The sequence below is a fragment of the Monodelphis domestica genome, chromosome X (genome assembly GCF_027887165.1).
Source record: "Monodelphis domestica isolate mMonDom1 chromosome X, mMonDom1.pri, whole genome shotgun sequence".
Lineage (NCBI taxonomy): Eukaryota > Metazoa > Chordata > Mammalia > Didelphimorphia > Didelphidae > Monodelphis > Monodelphis domestica.
In genome coordinates this window covers 27,176,081-27,197,653 of record NC_077235.1, presented here as the reverse complement: position 1 = coordinate 27,197,653, position 21,573 = coordinate 27,176,081, and positions in this window count along the sequence as shown.

Here is a 21,573-nt window from a genome sequence, read left to right as displayed (position 1 = left end):
TCCTATCTGGCTTGCCAGAGCAGTCCAATTCCTTTTCTCTCTTCTTCTTCTTCTTAATTTCTTCCCTCTGTTATAATTAAACCACCATAAAAATCCCAAACTGACTTGAGTATTTTATTGAGATTGAATTTTAATCCCTGGCAGTCATTAGTATAATATACTCAGTCAACAACCCTAATTTTACCCTTAACATAGGGGGCAGGGAAGATAGAGTATAGCGAGAGATAAAGAAGAGGATAGGTAGAGAAAAGAGGAGATGAGAAATACAGAAGAAACATAGAGGAGAGATTGGACCAAAGAATAAATATAGAAAAGGAGAGATAGTAGAAAGGATAGATGGGGAGACAGACAGAGAGAAGAGATGAATCAAGGATAGAGACATGGAAGAGAAGACACAGGAAGGGAGAGAGAGAATATGAATAGAGAGGGGAGAAAGAGGAGATTTCAAATAGAGGGGAGCGATAGAGGCATAAAAATTCTCACAACCCTATTCATTCTTGCTCTGAAAAACATTAACGTGACTCATGACATTATTTTGCACCAAACATTACCTCTTTATCAGTCTGAATGCAGAGTTGTTACTAGTCCACATTAGAGTAGCATTTCTCTTTGTTTCATTAATGCTATTTATGATAATTCTAAGAAAAGTTGTAAAGCATCTACATGTGTTCATATATAAAAATAGGGCTCCTTCTCATGTGCAATTTTAAACTTGTACAAGATTCTTAAAATGCATTGGTCACATAAAACAAAGTTTACTCACTCAAAGCAAATGTTACATTTAGAAGAGGAATACTTAAATTGGTCAGTGAATTTTTAAATTTTTTAAATATCAGTTTAACATTATTTTAACATAATTACTTTTCTTTATAACCCTATGTATTTTAATGATTCTAAGCTGTCCTATGGATTCCCCAGACTGCCCAAAGGTGGCCAGCACTGAAAAAGAAATTAAAGCTTTGATTTTGAGTCAGAGTTAATAAAGATCATGTAGTCCAGTCTCCACATTTTATACATTTAAACACTCAGGTGTAGTGACATGATGTGACCCCATTGACAAAGTGAAAGGAGTTAAATAGCTGGCACTTTCCTAAAGATATAAAAACCTTTGCATCCCTTATGAGCACCATATCTCATGACGACGAATAGCTTTTTACATAAATATTTTTACTAAAAGATCAATTAACTTTCCATTATTTATTTATTAATAGGATTCCCAAGTAGGACAAACACATGCCTTCTTAGACCAAGTCTCAAATTGTTCTACAAAGTCACCATGATGAAATGCATCTGGTACTAGAAAACAATACAATAAATTGAGTATATAAGAAAAAATGTACTAAGTAATCTCTGGCTTTATAAAATCAAAACCCCAAACGACAAGAAAAGGACCTCTACATCCCACAAAAATTGCTGTGAAAAAATGAAATGGGTCCAAACTCCATAATAAATATCTATCAACTTCTTTCACATTATATATTATATGTAAATTATCACATATATAAATTCCAAAGTTTTCAATTTTTAGAAGAAAACCAGTTCACATTTTTCACAAGTATGTAAAGATAAGGCAATAATACATAATTAAGTATGGGACTGATGTGAACAGGAGCAGCAAAGCAAACGATAATGATTATATCAAATTGAAATTTACTACTAGTAGTTGTAGAAAAAATATAGTAAATTGTTGCTTGTCAGCATCTGCCCGCTATACTTTTGAACTCATGTCTTTCTGAATTCAGTCCCAATATTCTTACAATTAAAGTATGGTTTCCTACTGACTATGAAGAGGTTTCAATCCCTACCCAAAGTAGAACTATGTGGATTAACAGGTGCAAAGGATTCCATAAGGGAATTGTATGATACAAAACATAGGGGGGGGGGACTGCTTAATTGTTCCCTCTCATAGTATTCTGGGACTGCTGACAGAAAGACAGGCAAGCTTCCAAGGAAAGTAAAGGACAGAAATAGTTCGTTACAATCAAATCTCAAGTTATTCTACAAAGTTACTATTATGAACCTCATCGGCTGTTGCAAAACAATAAAGCAAACGTCTACAGTATTTAAGAAGCAAATATACTAAGTAACTTCTAGCTCCATAAACCCCAAAATACAAACTATATAGAAAAGACTTAAACATCCCACAAAATTGCTCTTAAAAATGAAAATTATTCTAGATTAATAACAGATTTCTATAAGCATCTTTCACATTATAGAATAATAAATTCCAAATGGTCACAACATTAAACAAAATTTAAAGAGAATGTCTTACACCTTTGATAGGTTAAACATACACAACGAGCCATGAGATAGACAGGATTATAAACAGCAATGCAAAAAAATCTTGATTCTATAAATTTAAATGGTGTAAACAAGTTAGAGCATTTAAAACTATAAGAAAAATACATAGGATAAACTGTTGGGATTGAGAACTTTTATTAAAGTTGAAAATCTATGTGTAATCAAGATGAATGAGACCAAGATCTCATTTTCTGCAAATTCAAATATATTGTCTTTCCAGGTTTTTCTGAAACCAGCACCATCATCACTTCTTAAACCATAATAGCATCCCATTGCAATCATCTACCACAGCTTGTTTGGCTATTGTGAACTTTAAAAACTACTCCACCCTACTTAGACCTACTTTAGGGGAAGATAAAAAGTTGTAATCTCCTGATTGAACAATGAAGGTACTTAGTTCTCACCTTATAGTGAAGCTAGAACTTTAAGCTAAGTCATTTTTTAGATCTAATACAAAAAGGTGTCAAGTAACTGTAAAGGTTAAATGAATCACAAAAAGGTCAAGTAACTCACAAAAGATGAATTTAACAAAGAAGTGTTAAGTAACTCTAAAGATATAATCAAATCAAAGAAGGTGAGAACTAAAAGTATGGGCAGTCTTGGAGAAAATTTAGAGGAGGAGCCATAAGGGTGAAAGGTCTACATATTTGGCTCTCTTGCTGAGTCTTTTGGCATCTTAGCGAGGCTATAAGCTATTGTCCTATTCGGTGGTGAGTTTCTGGCTGAGTTTTCCTCCTTTACTTTCCAACTTTTTCCTCTCAGAAGCCTCTAATCTTCTTCAGAGACCTAGAGGCAAGGAGTTTAAAACTCCCCCTGGCATAGGCCAGGTAGAAGAAATCCTATATCCTCCTTCTCCTTAAATATCCAGACTGACTTGGGAATTTTATTTGGCGACCATTTAAATCTAGATTTAAAGTCACAACCCTAAAATTATCTGACACTATTCCCCATTCCATGGGCATGTCCTACATTTCTTCACCATCAGTCTCAGAGCTGCTATAAATCTTTTTGTACAAGAAGGTCCTTAAACTCTTCAAAAAAAATCTCTTCCCTCCCAAAATCTCTCTCCATCTAGCTTGTCCTATAGCATACTCTGTCTTTCCCATCTATTCACCATCTATTTTATCCTCTGAGATAGAGGGTACAGGACAAAATTGGGGAGGAGAAAACAAAACAAAGGACCAGAGAGAGGAAAGGGAAGATGTATAGACATAGGGGGAGAGGAGAAAGAAAGATATGTAGATGAGGTGAGAGAGAGGGGAGGAGAAGAAAAGCATGAGAACAGAAAGGATTGAAGAGGGGAAGAAATAGGAGAAAGAGAAAAAGGGATCTATATAGAGAAGAGCAGAGTATAGAAGATAGGTAGGTAGAGAATAGACAGGAAAGATAGATTATAGACATATATACCTAGAACAGCAGAGGATGAATAGGTAAAGAATAGATGGGGAGGAGAGATAGGGTTTGGTGATAGAGGAAACAGGAGTAGAGGTCTGTATAGATATATAGAGAGAATGGAAGAGAGAAAGATTAGAAAAGGAGAAGAGAGGAAAATAGGAAAAATATAGGACACAAATAGAGGGAAGGAAGGATAGAGATAGAAGAGGAGAGAGGAGCTAGGTGGCATAACTCCCAAAGCTCAGAATCACTGCCTCCTCCATGCCCTTGTCATGCATTGCCTTCTTGTTGATGAGGCAGTGGATGTTGAGGTTAGCTGACTGGGTCATGTAGTAGAAGCTATTGGTGCCTTACCAGTTGATATTGCTGCTCTCTATCCAGGTAAACAGGGTCTTCACTGCTTTTGTAGAATTTGGAATCTAAAGAAAAGAAAGAATTTTTTGAGTCATTAATGGCAGCTGGTCAGGGACCAACCTATCTCCCCACACCCCAACAGACACATCCACTGGCTCTTCTGAGGTGAGGGCTAGGGATACCTTAGTATCAAAACATAATCACCACCTGTTCTCTTCATCCTCCTCACAAGGGTTTACAAAAATTATTCTTGAGGAAGTATCTTTTCTTCTTCCTCAGTGAAAGAGATAGGGATTGTCCCTCCTTCCTAGAAGAAATCACTTTCTTGAAGTGCATGCTGGCAGCTTCCCTTCTGAAAGTTACTTAGGGCCATTTGGTTTCAGTATGACAGTGCCCTGAAAGGGACCTTGAATGTAAGCTTTATAGCTATGAGAAGCCATGCTGTCTTTTTTTAAACATATTTCCCAACATTGATATGGCCAAGATCAATGATTATCTTAGTGTGGATACTGCCTTGCCTGCAACTCCTGGCTTAGATTACAACTCCACTAGGTCTCTGCAGATGGTTTTTGTGAGTTATTATGTTTGAGCAACTAGTCCATCAGCTAGTGAGCAGGCCATAATTCTGGTGAGGAGCCTGTTAGTCCCTACCCATTGATCAAACTCCAGGCCGATGCTAGGTGCTTTGACCTGCAGAAATCCACATTCCAGCAATCATTCAAATGTGAAAAATGAAAAAAATTTACCCTGATTTCATATAGCTCAAGAATGAATCTGGACCTAAAGAAACAGGGCTCTAATAGAGAGTATTATAAGATATAAAACAAATGATTTTGATTTTATCAAACAGCTTTTGTAGAAACAAAACCAATGTAACCACATTAGGAGGGAAACAAAAAATTGAGGGAGGGAAAATTTATAACAAATTTCTCAAATCTATAAATAGCAAGTCAAATTTATAAGAATAAAAAAATTTTTAAACGCCAATTTGATGTATGGTCAAGAAATGAAGAAATCAAAGCTATTAATAATGATATTTTAAAAAATATTCTAAATCATTCATTAATGAAATGCAAATTAAAACAACTCTAAGGTACCACCTCTCCTTTCAGACTAATATGACTATAAAGAAAAATAATAAATGTTGGAGGGGTTGTGTTAAAATTGGAACACTAATGCATTGGTGCAAGGAGTTTTTCTCATAATAGGTACATCTCAAGCAACGTATATGCCCTCTCTGAAAACTGGCACCATACTGATTGATTGGTTATTTCCAGGTTCCTTTGTGTAACACCTATTTTTTCTGAATTCAGGAAACTGCACCTATTTCCTCCCTCTCTCTTCAACTTGAAAAGTCTTTAACATTTCCTCCATTGAGAACATAATATTGCATTATTTCCTTTTAATTGAAGAGTAAGTGTGGACCTACATTAGGAAATAAGTCTCTCACTGGGAAGTGTCTCATCTCTCCTTGTGGGATAAGAAGAGAGGGAAAAAGAGAGAGGAGAGATATATTGCAAAAAGAGTATTACTTGTCACCACTCATCTACCAAGCACCTCTTTATATGATATAATTTTTCCCATTTCTCTTAGTACAAGTCTCTTTATGTCCTGGTTTTTTTTACATATCACCCGAAACAGCTTACTACGATACCCTCTGTCTATATATACTTCTACTATCTACTATGATAATGATAACAATTTGATCTCATTTAAACCCTTAGATTTTTTCTATCTTATCTTTTTACACTTCACTTGTATTTTTTATTTGGATGTCAAATTTTATGTTTAAGTCTGGTCTTTTCTTCAGGAATGTTTGGAAATCTTCTATTTTATTAAAAGACTTTCCCCTGAAAGAATATAGTCAGTTTTGATGGGTAGGTGGCTCTTGGTTGTAAATCCAATTCCCTTGCCTTCTGAAATATCATATTATAAGCCTTCCAGTTCTTCAATGTGGAAGTTGCCAGATCCTGTGTAACCCTGACTAGGGCTCCATGATTTCTGAATTGTTTCTTTCTTGGCTGCTTGCAGTATTTTCTCCATGGCCTGGGAGTTCTTGAATTTGGTTATAACATTCCTAGAAATTGTCATTTTGGGATGCTGGAGGTGATTTATGGAGTCTTTCAATTTCTATTTTACTCTCTTGTTTGAGAATATCAGGGCAGTGTTCTTGGATAATTTCTTGTAATATGATGTGTAGGCTTTTTTGGGCCAAGACTTTCAGGTAGTCCAATAATTCTATTTTCCATGTCAGTTGCTTTTTTAATGGTTCATATTTTCTTCTATTTTTTCATTCTTTTGATTTTATTTTATTATTTGTTGATGTCTCATGAAGTCATTAGCTTCTATTTACCCAATTATCATTTTTAAAGATTAAATTTCTTCTAAGACCTTTTGATCCTCCTTTTTCAAATGGTACATTCTAGTTTTAATGGAACTCTTTTTTTATTGGATCGTTGTGCCTCTTTTTCCCAGTGTTTTCATTTCTTTATTTTCCTTTGACCTGTCTTATTTTATTTTTTAAATTCCTTTTTAAGTTCTTCCTGAGCTTGAGACCAATTCCCTTTTTTTTGAAGTATTGCAGGTGGTTACTTGGGTCTCACCATCCCTTTTTGGTTCTATACTTTGCTCTTTGTTTTCTTAGAAACTTTCGAGGATTAAATGTTTCTTTTGTCATTTGATCATTTCCCCAGCCTTTTTGCCTAAGGACTTTGAATTCTGAAAGCTGTTTGCTTATTCTGTCTCTTCTGGTGGCTTGTGAGGATCAGCACTGTGAGTTATTTTACCCTGTCTTCACCATAGCAGCACAGGCTTGAAAGAACCCAGACATATGGATTTGGGGACCTCATTGTGGTCTGGTGCCAGGGCCTGAGACTTCAAGGGTTGGGTCTGAGATGTTTCTTTTGTTGGTGTAGCCCAAGTCCTAGGATTCCAAAGTTAGGCTATGCCCAGTTATAGAATCTGGCACAGTAGAGGAGAGGGTGATCAGTCAAGTACTCTTCTGTGTGTAGTTTTGCTTCTAGTTCTCCTTTGTCCCATGAAAGAAAATCAACTCTCTTTGCCTACCTTTCAAATTGTGTTCAGTGGGAGAGCTCCCTAACTCCATCTTGCTGTTGGGGTTTTTACTTCTGTTGTTTTTAGACACTTTGAAAAGATTGATTTGGAAGGACTGTCAGAGCAATTTCAGCTTTTGCTGCTACTAAGCCACCATCTTGCCCCTGCCCCCCTTCATATAGAAAAAAGAGAAGAGGAGATGGATAGAGGGGAGAAGGAGGAGCAAGAGAACTATAATAGAAATATAAAAAAGCTGAGATGTTTTTAAAATTTTGAAATTTAAAAAATGGTCATAATTCATGAAAGAACCCTTAAGGGAAGGATTTAGAAGTGATTAGAGATTTAAAAAATAATATTCTAAAAACTACGAGACAACATGCAAAAATTTGTGCCTTATATCTAATGTAGTTCTAATGGGGAACTTTATTTTGAAATGCTTTCATCAACAAAAGAAGGGATAAATCATTCAGGGCAGCTAGGTGGGTCAGTGGAAAGAACTCCAGTCCTAGAAATAGAAGGTTCTACGTTCAAATCTAGTCTCAAACACTTCCTAGCTGTGTGAACCTAGGCAAGTCAGTTAACCACAATTGCCTAACCCTTACCATTATTCTACCTTGGAACCAAATATTTAATATTAATTCTAAGACAAAAAGTAAGGGTTTTTTTTTTAAAAGAACAAATCACTCAGGCAGATATTCGATTTTTAAAAATCTTTAATTTTCAATTTTGTTTTTAGTTTAAGAGATTAACAAAATTAAAAGCAAAGGATAATTGAACTGATAAATAAATGTAGGAGCTATATATTAAAAAATAACAATTAAATTATTGTTAAACTAGCCCATTTATATGGTAATGAAAATGATAAAAGAGGAGATAGGTAAATACATAGAAAAATGTAAAATAGTCAAATTTTTGAAAAAAGAAATAGACTACAGGTATCCCTTCCATATCACAAGGGATCCCACAATCTGGAAAATCTGTGTCAAATGTTTTGGCCCTCATTCATACTGGAGAAGAATTCTGAATTTTTTTCTTTTTCTTTCATGTGGTATTTACAATAAAAGAAATTGTGTAATCTGTGGCATCCATATACTCCCCCCAAATCCCATTTAACTTCATATGCTGACCCACAACATATTGAAACTGTGATGGAGAATGTTAAAGGTGGAAAATATAACTATATTTAAATCACCCTATATCAGCAAAAAGAAGTTGAAAATCCCAAAGAAAAAATACTCCAGAATCAGATTAATTTACAAGTGTGTTCTCTATGCAACATTCAAGGAACAATTCATTCCAATACTACATAAATTGTTTGTACTAATGAAAAAGAATGCACCTTACCAGTCTCTTTCTATGATATGAATATGATCTTGCTACCTAAACCAGGACGAGTCAAAACAGGAATGAAAACTATGAACCAATATCCCTAATGAACACTGTTATAATTTTTTAGAATATGTTGCCAAGTAAGACTACAACAGTATATGAGAAAGAATGTACATTACAGGCAGATTAAAAATTTATACTAGAAATGTTGCATATGGTCATCCTATATAGAAGGCAATTATTTAAAGAACATAATTATATTGATAGAGCCTAAAAGATGTGACAAAAATCAATTTCCTTCTATCAAAAGCTCTAGGAATCATAGGATTAAAATGACCTTTTATTAATGCAATAAATGGCATTTATCTCAATCCAAGAGCAAACATTATTATATAGTGAAGCAAGAGTCTTTTCCAATAAGAGGTAAAAGTAAGTATGCCACTTATTACCACTCTTATTTAACACAGCTCTACAAATGTTAACTATAGCAATAAGACATGGAAGTGCTTTTTAAGGATAACATCATATTATATTTAGAGAACTCTTAAAAGTCAAGTAAAATTAATCCAAATAAATGATAAACATTACATAAAAAACTAAACCCAGCAGAAAGAGCTAGAAAAAGAAATTCTAGTCATATGAAAAAATGTACCAAATAACTATTGATTAGAGAAATGTATATTTAAACAACTCTGATACAATCTTACACCTATCAGATTGGCTAATATAGACAAAAAAGAAAATGATAAATGTAATACGGGACATGGGAAGACTGGGGAACCAAACCCAAAGGGCTATAAAACTATGCATATCCTTTGACCCAATGATACCACCATAGGGTCTGTATCCAAAGAGATCTGTGATAGGGGGTAAGGACCTGATAGCACAAAAGTATTTTAGCTGCTGTCTTTTAGTGATAAAGAACTGGAAACTGATGGACTGTCCATCAATTGGGGAATGGCTGAAATGATGAACAGGATGAATTCAGAAATACCTGGAAAGTCTTATACAAATGAATGCAAAGTGAAGTGAACAGAACCAGAACAGCATATATAGTAACAGAAATACTGCATGATGACCAACTATGAAGGGCTAACTTATCAGCAAAACAGGGTCCCAGGATAACCCAAAGGGACTCGTGATTTAAAAAATGCTATTCAAAGCTAAAGAAGGAACTGTTGGCATGCAATTAAATAAAAATCAAAGCCTGCCATCTTTCACCTTATTTCTGTCATGAAATTTTTGGTATATACATGATATATCTTCTGTCATGACATGGGGAATATGGAAATATTTCCTTTTTATCACCTTTAGGAGAGGGGGTGGGGTGAGGGAAGAGGGAGAGATTTTGACTTTCAAAATGTCAGAAAACTGTTTCTATGTGTAATTGTAAAAAGAGAAAAGGAAAGAAAAAAGAAATTTTACTCAAAATAACTACAAAATACAGTTCTAGCAGTTTGTGTCAAACCACTGCTCTGACCATCCCCTTCCTCCCCATAGACTCTGGTGGAGACAATTCAAGACCTTAAATCTAAAATTCTTGAGACTGGTAATACTTACAGCCCACAGACATCAATCTGGAGAATGATTCCTATAGAGATGTAGACTGGCAACGTCTGCAGGAGCTATAGTCATAATTATTGAAGACTCAGAAAAGAAAACCCTTAGAACTTCTAATGTTTCAACATAAATATAGCAAACTAAAAAAGGGTAAACTACTTCCATACCAACATGGAGAGTTCAGGGTTGGAGAGGAAGTTTAACTAGACAAAAGGTCTAAAAATAGTTCTTTTATGTATTGGTGTCAAAAGAAGAATACAAAGAGGACACAGAATTGCATTCTGGGAGCTAATATGGTAGAGTAAAGGATGCTCTGCTAGCCCAAAACCTCTACATGCCCACACAAGAAAAAATTTTGACCAGCCAAGTCCATTGCTAGGCAGTCAAAGGTAGTGAAGGGACAGAATAGGGGACCAGCTCAGACTAAGCCACTCGGCATGGATAGTGAAGGCAAAGCAGGCATGAAACCAGAAAAGCTGCAGAGCAGGAAACTGGCTCAGCCTAAGTCACTTATCAAAGGTAGTGAAGACAGAGTGAGCATAAGACCAATGTACTCCCATGTGGCAACAGACCACCTGAAGCAGTGAAGCTGCATAACACCTGAGGCATGTGAACATTGGATTTAGCTATTTCCTGATTGTAGACACTTAGTTTAACAAAATCAGGAATGTCTTAGAGCATACTTTAGGGGAAGATAAAGTTGTAATCTCCTGAATGAACTCTTACCTTATAGTGAAGCTAGAACTTTAAGTTAGGTCTATTTTAAGATCTTAATACAAAAAGGTTAAGTAACTCATAATCTAATCAAAGAAGACGAGAACTAAAAATAATGGGCATTTAAAGGAGGAGACACAAGAGTGAAAGGTCTATATATTGGCTCACTTCCTCTCTCCGGTACCTTTGGCGGCGGAGAGTTGGCTAATAGCAGCATGCTGGGCCTTTTGGCATCTTAGCGTGGCTACAAGCTATTGTCCAGTTCGGTAGTGAGTTTCTGGCTGAGTTTTCCTCCTTTACTTTCCAACTTTATCCTCCTAGAAGCCTCTAATCTTCTTCAGACACCTAGAGGCAGGGATTTTAAAACTCCCCCTGGTACAGGCCAGGCAGGATAAATCCTATATCATCTTCCCTCCTTCTCCTTAAATTCCCTCCTTCTATATTAATCAAATTACCGTAAATTTCCAGACTGACTTGGGTATTTTATTTGGGATTTTCCCTGGTGACCAATTAACTCTAGATTTTAAGTCACAACCCTAAAATTATCTTTACAGGCAGCAAAGCTAGAGAGTTGGGGATCAGCTCTACGTAAGCCTCTTGGCAAGGGTAGCAAAGATAGAGTGGGAACAAGACCAACACTTTCCCATGTAACAGCAGAGTGCCTGACCAGAAAAGTGGCAGAGGAGGGGACCTGCCCAGCTAAGGCACTTGGCAAAGGTATCAAAGTCAGAGCAAGCATGAAACCAAACATGCTCCTACATGGTGATAGAGCACCTGAGGCTGCAAATTGGAAGAGGCAGGTAATGGTTCAGTCTAAGCCACTCAGCACTTATAGCAAAGACAGGAGTACAAAACTAGTGCATTTCCATGTAGGTTGAGCCAGAGAAGTTGAAAAGTATCTGAGGCAGCCAAACTGTAAAGTGAGGGACTGTCTCAGCCCAAGCCACTTGACAGGAGTAGTGAAACAGCAGAACAAGGACCAGTCCAGTCCATGATACAACAGGGAGACTGGTGGAATGAGACCAACACGCTCCCAAATGGAAGAATCTAGCTGGACAAAACAGCAGCAAGCTTCCTCACAGCAAGTCAAAGGACCAGAAGGCGCCAGATCTAGGACTACAACTAAAAATTACATACCAAGCAAAACAGCATAATCCTCTGGGGATAAAATTGGTGTTTAATGAAATAGACAAATTACAGACTTTCCTGACTAAAAAATCAGACCTGAAAAGAAAATTTGCTGATCAAATTCAACACTCAAGAGAAGCATAAAAAGGTCAAATGAAAACTTGAGTACATTTATGCCTTTGAAGATAATTGAGATGCCTAAGATAGCTAAGATACATGAGATACCTAAAGTACTTAACATACATAAGAACTTTACCACTACTAGGGCAATGAGGAATATGCATAGAAAGAAGGAAGGGAGTAAGCGGGAATAGGATGGGCTGATCTACAAAAAAATCAAAGAACAGGAAAGAGGAACACAGGGAGAAGAGAACAGGAGAGATAGAAGGAAGTAAACTTTCTCATGAAGAGGTATATAGTCAATAAAGTGGAGGAAAAGATGGAGGGGGGAAGTAGGCAATAGTTGAAACTTACTATCATTGGAATTAGGTCAAAGTAAGGAATAACACCTCCAGTCAGCTATAGTCAAAAATGAAAAAGGTGAACTCACAAGCACTGAAGAAGACATTAAAGCAATTATTGGAAGTTATTTTGCCCAACAATATGCCAATAAAATCCAAGTGAAATACACAAATATATACTACTCAAAGTAGCAAAAGAGGAAATAGAAAAATACTTAAACCTATCACAAAATAAAAAATTGAAGAAACTATCAAAGAATTCCCTAAGAAAAAAGGATCCAGAGTCAGATGAATTTACAAGTGAATTCTACCAAACATTCAAAGAATAACTCCTTCCAAATTCCTTTTATGAAACAAATGATATAGATACCTAAACCAGGAAGAACTAAAACAGAGAAACAAAATTATAGACCAATCTCCCTAATGGACATTGATGCAAAACTTTAAATAACATACAAGCAAGAAAAATGACAGCATTATTTCACAATGATCATCCACTATGCCCAAGTAGTTTTTATACCAGAAATTCAGGGATGGATCAATATTTAGAAAACCATCATCATAACTGACCATATCAATAAAGAACAGAAACCATATGATTATCTCAATAGATGCAGAAAAAAACTTTTGACAATATAAAACACCCTTTCCTTACTGGAATAAATGGAACTTTCCTTAAAGTGATAAATAGCATCTATCAAAAATTGTGAGCAAGCATTATATGTAATAGGGAAAATCTAGAACCCTTTCTAATAAGATCAAGGGCAAATTAAGGATGCCCATTATCACCATTACTATTTAATATTGTACTAGAAATGCTAGCCATAGCAATAAGAGCAGAAGAAGAAATTGAACGAATCAGAATAGCCTGTGAGAAAAAAAAGTTGTCACTCTTTGCAGATGATATGATGGTATACATAGAGAACCCCAGAGAATTAACCAAAAACTAGTAGAAATAATTTAAAACTTTAGCAAACTTGCAACATATAAAATGAACCAACATAAATCATCAGCATTTCTATTTACCACCAATCAAACCCAACAGGAAGAAATACAAAAGAAATTCCATTCAAAATGACTGTTGATAATATAAAATACCTGGAAATATACCTACCAAAATATATACATTGACAATATGAACATAAATAAAGTCAGACCTAAAAACTGTAAAAAACACTAATCATTAATGGATAGGCTAAGCCAATATAATAAAAATGATAATCTACCCATTCAATGACATACCAATCAAATTGCCCAAAATTATTTCATAGAGCTAGAAAACATAAAAACAAAATTCAGCTGGCAGAATAAAAAGCCAACAATATCAAGAGAATCAATGGAAAAAATATGGAGGAAGGCTTAACTATGCCAGATCTCAAACTATATTATAAAGTGGTAATCATCAAAACAATCTGGTACTAGTTAAGAAATACAGTAGTGTATGAGTAGAATAAGTTAGGTAATCAACCCATAGTAATTAATGACCATAATCCAGACTTCAATAAACCCAAAGATCTAAGTTTTAGGGGAAAAAAACTCAATGTTTGACAAGAATGGCCAGGAAAACTGGAAAATATGGCAGGAACTAGGCATTGACCAATGTCTTGTACCATACACCAAGATAAAGTCAAAATGGATGCTTGATCTAAAAATAAATGATGACATTATAAACAAATTAGGGGGACACAGAAAAGTTTACTTTTCATAAGGGAATAATTAATGACCAAATGAGATATAGAGAACATTATAAAAAATGGACAACTTATTACTTTAAATAAATAAGCTTCTGTACAAACAAAAGCAATGCAATCATGTTTAGAAAGGAAATAATAAATTCCAAAAAAAATTATAGCAACTATCTCTGACAAATGCCCAATTTCTGAAATAGAGAATTGAATTTATAAAAAGCATCCCCCAATTGATAAATGGTCAAAGGATATGAATAGGCAGTTCTCAGAGGAAGAAATTATCGATTAGAGAAAGCAAACTAAAACAACTCTAAGATACCATCTTGTACCTATAAAATTAACTAATATGACCAAAAAGGAAAATGATAAATGTGAGAAAACTGGGACACTGCTACAGTGTTGGTAGAATTGTGAACTGATACAACCATTATGTAGAGAAAGCTGGAACCATGCCCAAAGTGCTAAAGAATTATATGTACTCTTTGATCCAGAAATACTGGGTCCATATCCCAAAGAGATAAGGGGAAAGGATCTACCTATACAAAAATAGTTTAGGAGTTCTTTTTTGTGGTGACCAGGAAGTGAAAACTGAGGAGGTGTCCATTAAGTGGGGAATGGTTGCAAGTTGTTGAATTTGGATATTGTGCTTATAAAAATGAAAAACCTGGAAAGATTTATGTGGACTAATGCTAAGTGAAGTGAGCAGAACCAAAAGAACAGTTTATATGGTAACACAAATATTAAAACAATGATCAACTGTGAAGGACTAAACTATTATCAATAAAGCAAGTTTCCAAGATATTCAAAAGGGAGGGACTCAGGATGAAAAATGCTAATCATGGCCAAAGAAATAAATGTTAGTCTGATTGAAGATCAAAACATATGATGTTTTACATATTTTTCTTCATGAGCTTTTTATTGGAGGTATAATTTGTGTTTTCTGTCATGGCATGAGCAATATGGAAATATATTTTGCACGAAAGCACTGGTATAGACTATAGCAAACTATGACCTCAGTGGAGGGAAACAGAAGAAGGGAAGGAGAGCTACAATCTGAATTGTAAAATGTCAGAAAACAATTGTCAAAAATGGAAATAAGGGTAAACAAGTAAAAGTTCATACAAACAAGGAGGATGTCAAGCAATTGACAAGAACCTTATTTTCATCTGAATTGGTTAAAGGAGGGAAGAACAAACACATATAGAATTGGATACAGAAATACATTTCATTCAATTGAGAAAGAGGAGGGAAAGGGCATATGTAAGAGTGAAAAGAAGGGTTAATTAAGGAAGGGATGAGTTCTAAGCAAAATAAACTCCAGAAACATACTATTTATGACTTCTTGTGCAGTGGCAGCAAAGAATTGGAAACTGAGGGGGTACCTATTAACAATAGAATGAATGAACAACTTAAGACACAGAAATAGAATAAAATACTGTTTTCTACAATTAATGATGAAGGGAATGATTTTAGAGAAACCTGAGAAGAAATCTGAGAAGAACCAATACAGAGTGAAGTGAGAACAACAAGGGAAACTATAGAGACAACAAAAATACCTCTGAAAGACTTTGCAACTCTGATTACCTTAGGGATCAACAACTATTTCAGAGGTGAAAGACTCAGTGTACTAAATGAGACATTTTTTTCACATGTTCAATGAAGGAACTGTTTTGACTATGCTTGTGACATGGATTTTGTATTTCTTGCTCATTTTGATATGGAAGAATTGATGGTAAGAAAGTAGTAGATTTTTGCTAGTTGGAAAAAATAAAATTTAATTTAAAATGAAGATGCCTTAATGATGCTTAAAGTTAGGCATACTACTTAAAAAGAAGGAAAAGAAATTTCTCCAAAAACTTAAATCCATAACATTTCTTTCATATACTAGTTTAACCATCCTATCAAAAAAAGAAATGAGGTTGGTCTGGCTTAATCAATTCTTGATGCAACCATTTATATTTTTAGAATTTATATTGTATATAAAAATGATATATATAAAATACAATATATATTATATATAATGTAATTACATATAAATATATATTTATATATAAAAATATAACAATATAATTATAAATGCAACTATTTATAATCACTGCTTCCATTCTTAGATGTTCACCAACCATCTCTTTATTCTACTAATTCTGATTCTATTTGTTATAGATTAAAACATATATGTGTATTTAAGTAATAAATCAGAATAGCAAATGTAGTTGAGTACCAAACTAACAAATGAAAGAGTTTAGTTAGAAATATTCAGGGCATTATACCATAATAATTTACTTTTGATAAAGTCCTAGAGAGTTGACATCTCAGCATCAACCTAATTCTTTTCATCACTTCCTCTTTGAAGTATACCAAAAAATATCAGTTCATTGTCACATACAGTTTTCTTTGAGATGATATTTGTAAAGTACTTTGAAAACCTTAAAATTCTATGTGAATGTTAGCTGCTCTTTTCATTTTATTACTATTGTTATTCTTTGACACAGAAAGAGAGTAATGTGAACAAAAAGAAGCCGATTTTGATAATCTATACTCATCTGAACAGGAAACAGCCATCCTGGATATAGCTTTGCAAAAGGAAATTCAAGAATGAGGGAGAAATGGATCACAAACCGAGGTCTCCATGCCAATTTTCTTTCCCTTCACCACTACAGACCCAAGTTGGCCCTAACGATGTGAGTATAGAAAGCCCAAATATGACATACCATGTCCCAGAATGCAGCCATGTATTCTGGAGGATCCTGCCCCCTTTGGGCTCCAAGCAGATGAGCACTGCTCACTGCACACCCTTCCAGGCAGCATGGAGGTTATTCTTCACTTGTGCACTTTCCCTCAGCATTCTGCTGACTCCTTTCCCCAAATGACAGCAAGCTCATATGCTTGCTCTCCACAATCAGAACATTTATGTATTGTTAAGCTCAATCAATATAAATCTCTAAAAGGGAATGTTTGCATAATGAAGGCTTATCTTTTGTCTCAGTTCCTAGACAGCCTCCTTTGTGTCTTGACAGTAGCAGTCCCTGGAGGTCAGTCATCATTAAAAATGTAAAGTGACTTATTCATGGTCTCAATTAAGAACAAACTCAGAAGAAGCCAATGTCTCTGATCCAGTTACTCTCTTAAACTAGTAGAATAACAATGACTATGGGTGGCTCATAAGCCACAGTACAGGCTCAAAAAGTAGCACACTGAAAAGGAGAAGAATTGACTCATAGACTATATGGCCACAGGAGGTACCCTGCACCAACAGGTTATCCCCCTTTTCAGATCTCAAAGTGTTTTTTAAAAATTATTTCAATTCAAATTCTCTAGGGAAAGTGATCTTTTTGTTGGTGGAAAATGAGGACAGAAATTTAGTAATGTCACTCAAAATATTCACTATTGGCATTCTTTGCTTTTTAGAATAAATGAATCGGCCACAGGTCATGTGATTTTTGTAAGGCAAATCCAAATTTCCAATTGATTTCCATGAGAAAATGGACATGTGTTCTTGTGAGGGCAAAATAAGTTTTAGAAAGAGACTGCCCTTTTCTCCCCAGCACTTCTTTGCTTTGTCTCCAGAGTTATTTTTTCCTTTTCAATAACTGCAGCCCTTCCCATTTCAAAGCCTAAGTTCATACACCAGCTCTGCCACTGGGATTGTAGCTGGGCAAATTATTTTATTTATGCATTGAAGGACTGGAACTAGATCAGTTAGTTAACAAGCCTTTTTATGGCCTTATTTATTATGTGTCAGAGTTATTTAATTGTAGATAGATCTTAGGGGATTCTAGAACTTGAGAGGGGGGAAATGCATCTTCATTAGCTCTTACTGAAATTTAGCATATTCTTCAATTATAAATATTGGCAACAAATGTGATTCTGAGAAAAAGTCCATCACACACACAGTTAAGAACCACTTATTTCCAAGATCCACAAAGTCCCTTCTATCTTCAAATCTGTGACTCTTCACTTCTCTACCCTTATAGCAAGTAGAACCTCCCCAGCAAAAGAAGCTTAAATTCCAAATAATCAGCATTACTACTTGTTAAGTTGGTGTTGGGTGGGGACAGATAGCAAAACCAAGTCACACAAATAACTAATTACAGAATGATGGCATCCATTCCCCAAGAGATAATAAAAAGATATAAATAGGTAGGGAGAAATCCAAGTGAACAACAATCATATTTTTAAAACATTCAAAATTAAAGAAATGTGCATTAAACAAATCTAAGGTCCTGCCTCACACCTCTTAGCCTGGCAAAGATGAGAACAAGGTGGGGACAGCTGGGTGGCTCAGTGGATTGAGAGCCAGGCCCAGAGTCAGGAGGTTCTGGGTTCAAATCTAGCCTCAGACACTTCCCAGCTGGGTGACCATGGGCAAGTCATTTAACCCCCATTGCCCAGCCCTTACCACTCTTCTGCCTTGGAGTCAATACACAGTATTGATTCCAAGATGGAAGGTGAGGGATTATAAAAAAAAGATGAGAGCAAGGAAAATCATAATTGTTTAGAAGGGCTACAAGAAGACAGGCACGAAGTCCATGGGGCTGTGAATTGGTCTAGTTATTCTAGAAAGCAGTTTGGAACTATGTGAAATATAAGATGATGTATATTCAAGTGAGAGAACCATAATGATTTTTACAGTGAGAACACTGTAAAGAAAACAACTTTGAGAGACTCAAATCAATACAGTGACCACCCATGACACCAGAGGTCTGATCATATCTAATGAGATATACATACAATTTTGGACCCAGCAAAAGTGGTTATTTGTTTTGATTGACTGCTTACTTATATAAGGACTAGTGGATGGTTGAGTCTATCAACCTACACCATTTAAAGTAACTAATAAAATAAGGACCTTGATGCCTTCATCAGGTGAGAAAAGTTCAATGGAATCAATTAATCCAGACACTAGGCTAAGTGCCAGAAGTCCTTGAAAGTCTCTGGAATTACACTGTACCAGGCTTTTGGGATAGGCTAAAGAAAATCACGCTGTAAAATAAGCTCTACTTCTATCATAGTTATCTTTTTTTATTTCCTCATTTCCTACTGCGCACAGTTTTTTTGCTACAAAAACATAGAACACAAAACAAAGGATTACTTTCAAAAATAAAAAAAATTCCCAAACTAAGGACACTCTAAATTGAGATCTCAAATAATGTAAATGTAGAAAAGAAAATACATCTAGCTGTAATGGATCTAGGAGGGTGAGAAGAATAATAGGCCTGGATGAAGTCACAGGAGACTTCTAACAAACTTTTAAAGAACAATTAATATCAACATTAAACAAAGTATTCAAAAGATTGAGAAAGTATTCTTTGAGATTGCTTTTATGAGCCAAATTCTGAACCAGGTAAGGATAAATTAAAGAAAAATTATGAGGTATCATTAATGGATATGCAAAATCTTAAATAGAATCATGTCAAAGAGACTAACAACTTAACAAAGAAATTATTCATTATGACTAAGATTTACATCAGGTATGCTAGAATGGCTAAATATTAGAAAACAACATAATTTTAATAATATTTTTAAATAGCATCCACAATACATCATCTTAATTGATGAAGAAAAGTCTAATTTTATGCTAAAAATTCTTGACTATCATAAAGCTATCTAAAATCAAAATCAAAATATTAAATTGAGATGTTTTCCCAATGAAAATAAAAGCAAAGCAAAGATGCCCCATCTTCCTCCTTCCCCATTATTTGACATAGGTCCAGAAACAGCAATAAAACAAAATAACTAAAGGCAAGGAAACCCTAATTATATTAAAGAAAGGCAAGGAGAAGACAAAACTGTCCTTATTTGCTGGTTACATCAAGATAGAAAATCCTAGGGAATCAGAGAAAAGAGCTTCAGCAAATTTCACATTATAAATAAACCCACAAGAATCAACCATATTTCTATATATAAAAGCAAAATCCAAAAGGCAATAATAGAAGGGAAGTCTCATCCAAAATATCTATGAAATGTTTCAAATATTTGTAAGTCAGGCTAAGAAAGTACACTGAAAACTTACAGAAGACGATTATAAAATACTTCTCAAATAGATTGGAGGAAATATTCCGTGCTGTGTACCCTCAAGGCAATAACAATAGCAAACTTACCAAAGGTAAGTTATAGTTTGAATGCTATGCAAACCAAAATACCAAATAGATGAATACTTTACAGATTCAATAAAAGACTAGTAAAATTCACTGAGTGAATCAAAAGATCTAGAGTGTCAGAGGACATAATGGAATAAGTTAAGAATGAATAGACAATAGCATTCTTAGGCCTCAAACTGTATTATAAAGTGTCAATCATCAAAACTATTTGGTCCAAATTTAAAAACAGCAAAGAAGTTCGATGAAATAAACTAACCAGGAGAGAATCAAAAATAATGGGACATCATCATGAGTTTTAAAGGGTTTTAACTTTGCAAAGTGCTTTACAAATATTATCTTGTTTGACCCTCACAACAACCCTGCGATGTAGGTGCTATTATTACACTCAATTAATTGATGAGGGAACTGAGGTAGGTAAAGGTTCAGTTACTTGCTCTAGATTTAATAGCTAGTAAATGTCTAAGGTTGAATTTAAACTTGGGTCTTTCTAACTCTAGCTCCAATACTTTATCCACTGTGCCACCTAGCTGACACTGCAAGTCAACGATCCAGTATTGCTATTTTGAGGTCTCCATGATGCTTTAATTTGTATTTCTCTTATCACCAGTGATGTGAAGTGATCTTTTATAGATCTGTTGGTTAGTTTGCAATTATTATTCTTTGTGCAGTTTGGCATACATTTACGAAACAGCTAGCATGTAAAAGGCACTAGAATACAAATTATTACCAAAAGACGTAGGAGGTGGGAATTCTATGGTCTAGCCATAAACTCCAAAACATAAAAATATATGATAAGAACTTCTGGGAAAACTAGAAAGTAGTCTGGCAGAAATAAAGCTTAGAGAATCATCTTAAACTGCATTCCATAACAAATTCAAATGTGATTGTCCACCTAGTTATTAAAGATCACATCACTCAAAATTAGAAGATGAGCCGATCATATGATAATTTTCATGATAAAAGGTAAAAAGATGAAGTATTAACATTTTTTTCAAAGATCCACTTTCTCTCCCCTCCCACCTTCCTTCTCCCATTTAGAAAAAAGAAAAACAAAATCTATTACAAATATGTACAGTCGAACAAAAAACATTCCTACATGAGCTATGTCTGAAAAAAATATATCTCACTCTGTCCTGTGAATCCATCACCTCTTTTTATTTCTTCATCAGGAAGTAGGTTTTCCTATAGTCTTTCTGTGTGTCTGTCTATCTCTCTCACACACACATGATCAGAGATTTAGAACTAGAAAGGAACCTTTAAGGTGATATAGCTCCATTTTCATCTGATTTTTACAGAAGAGAACTGAAGCCCAGAGAAATTTTACCACCATCACAGGTAGTAGTAAAAAGTAGAATCAGGAACTGAACCCTTGGGCCTATGAATTATAATCCAGTACCCTTTGAGGCCTGATCTGTTCCATTTTTGGTTTTGTATCCCCACCTCTCAAGACCTTTCATACACTAGGTATTTCATAAATATTAGCCAAAC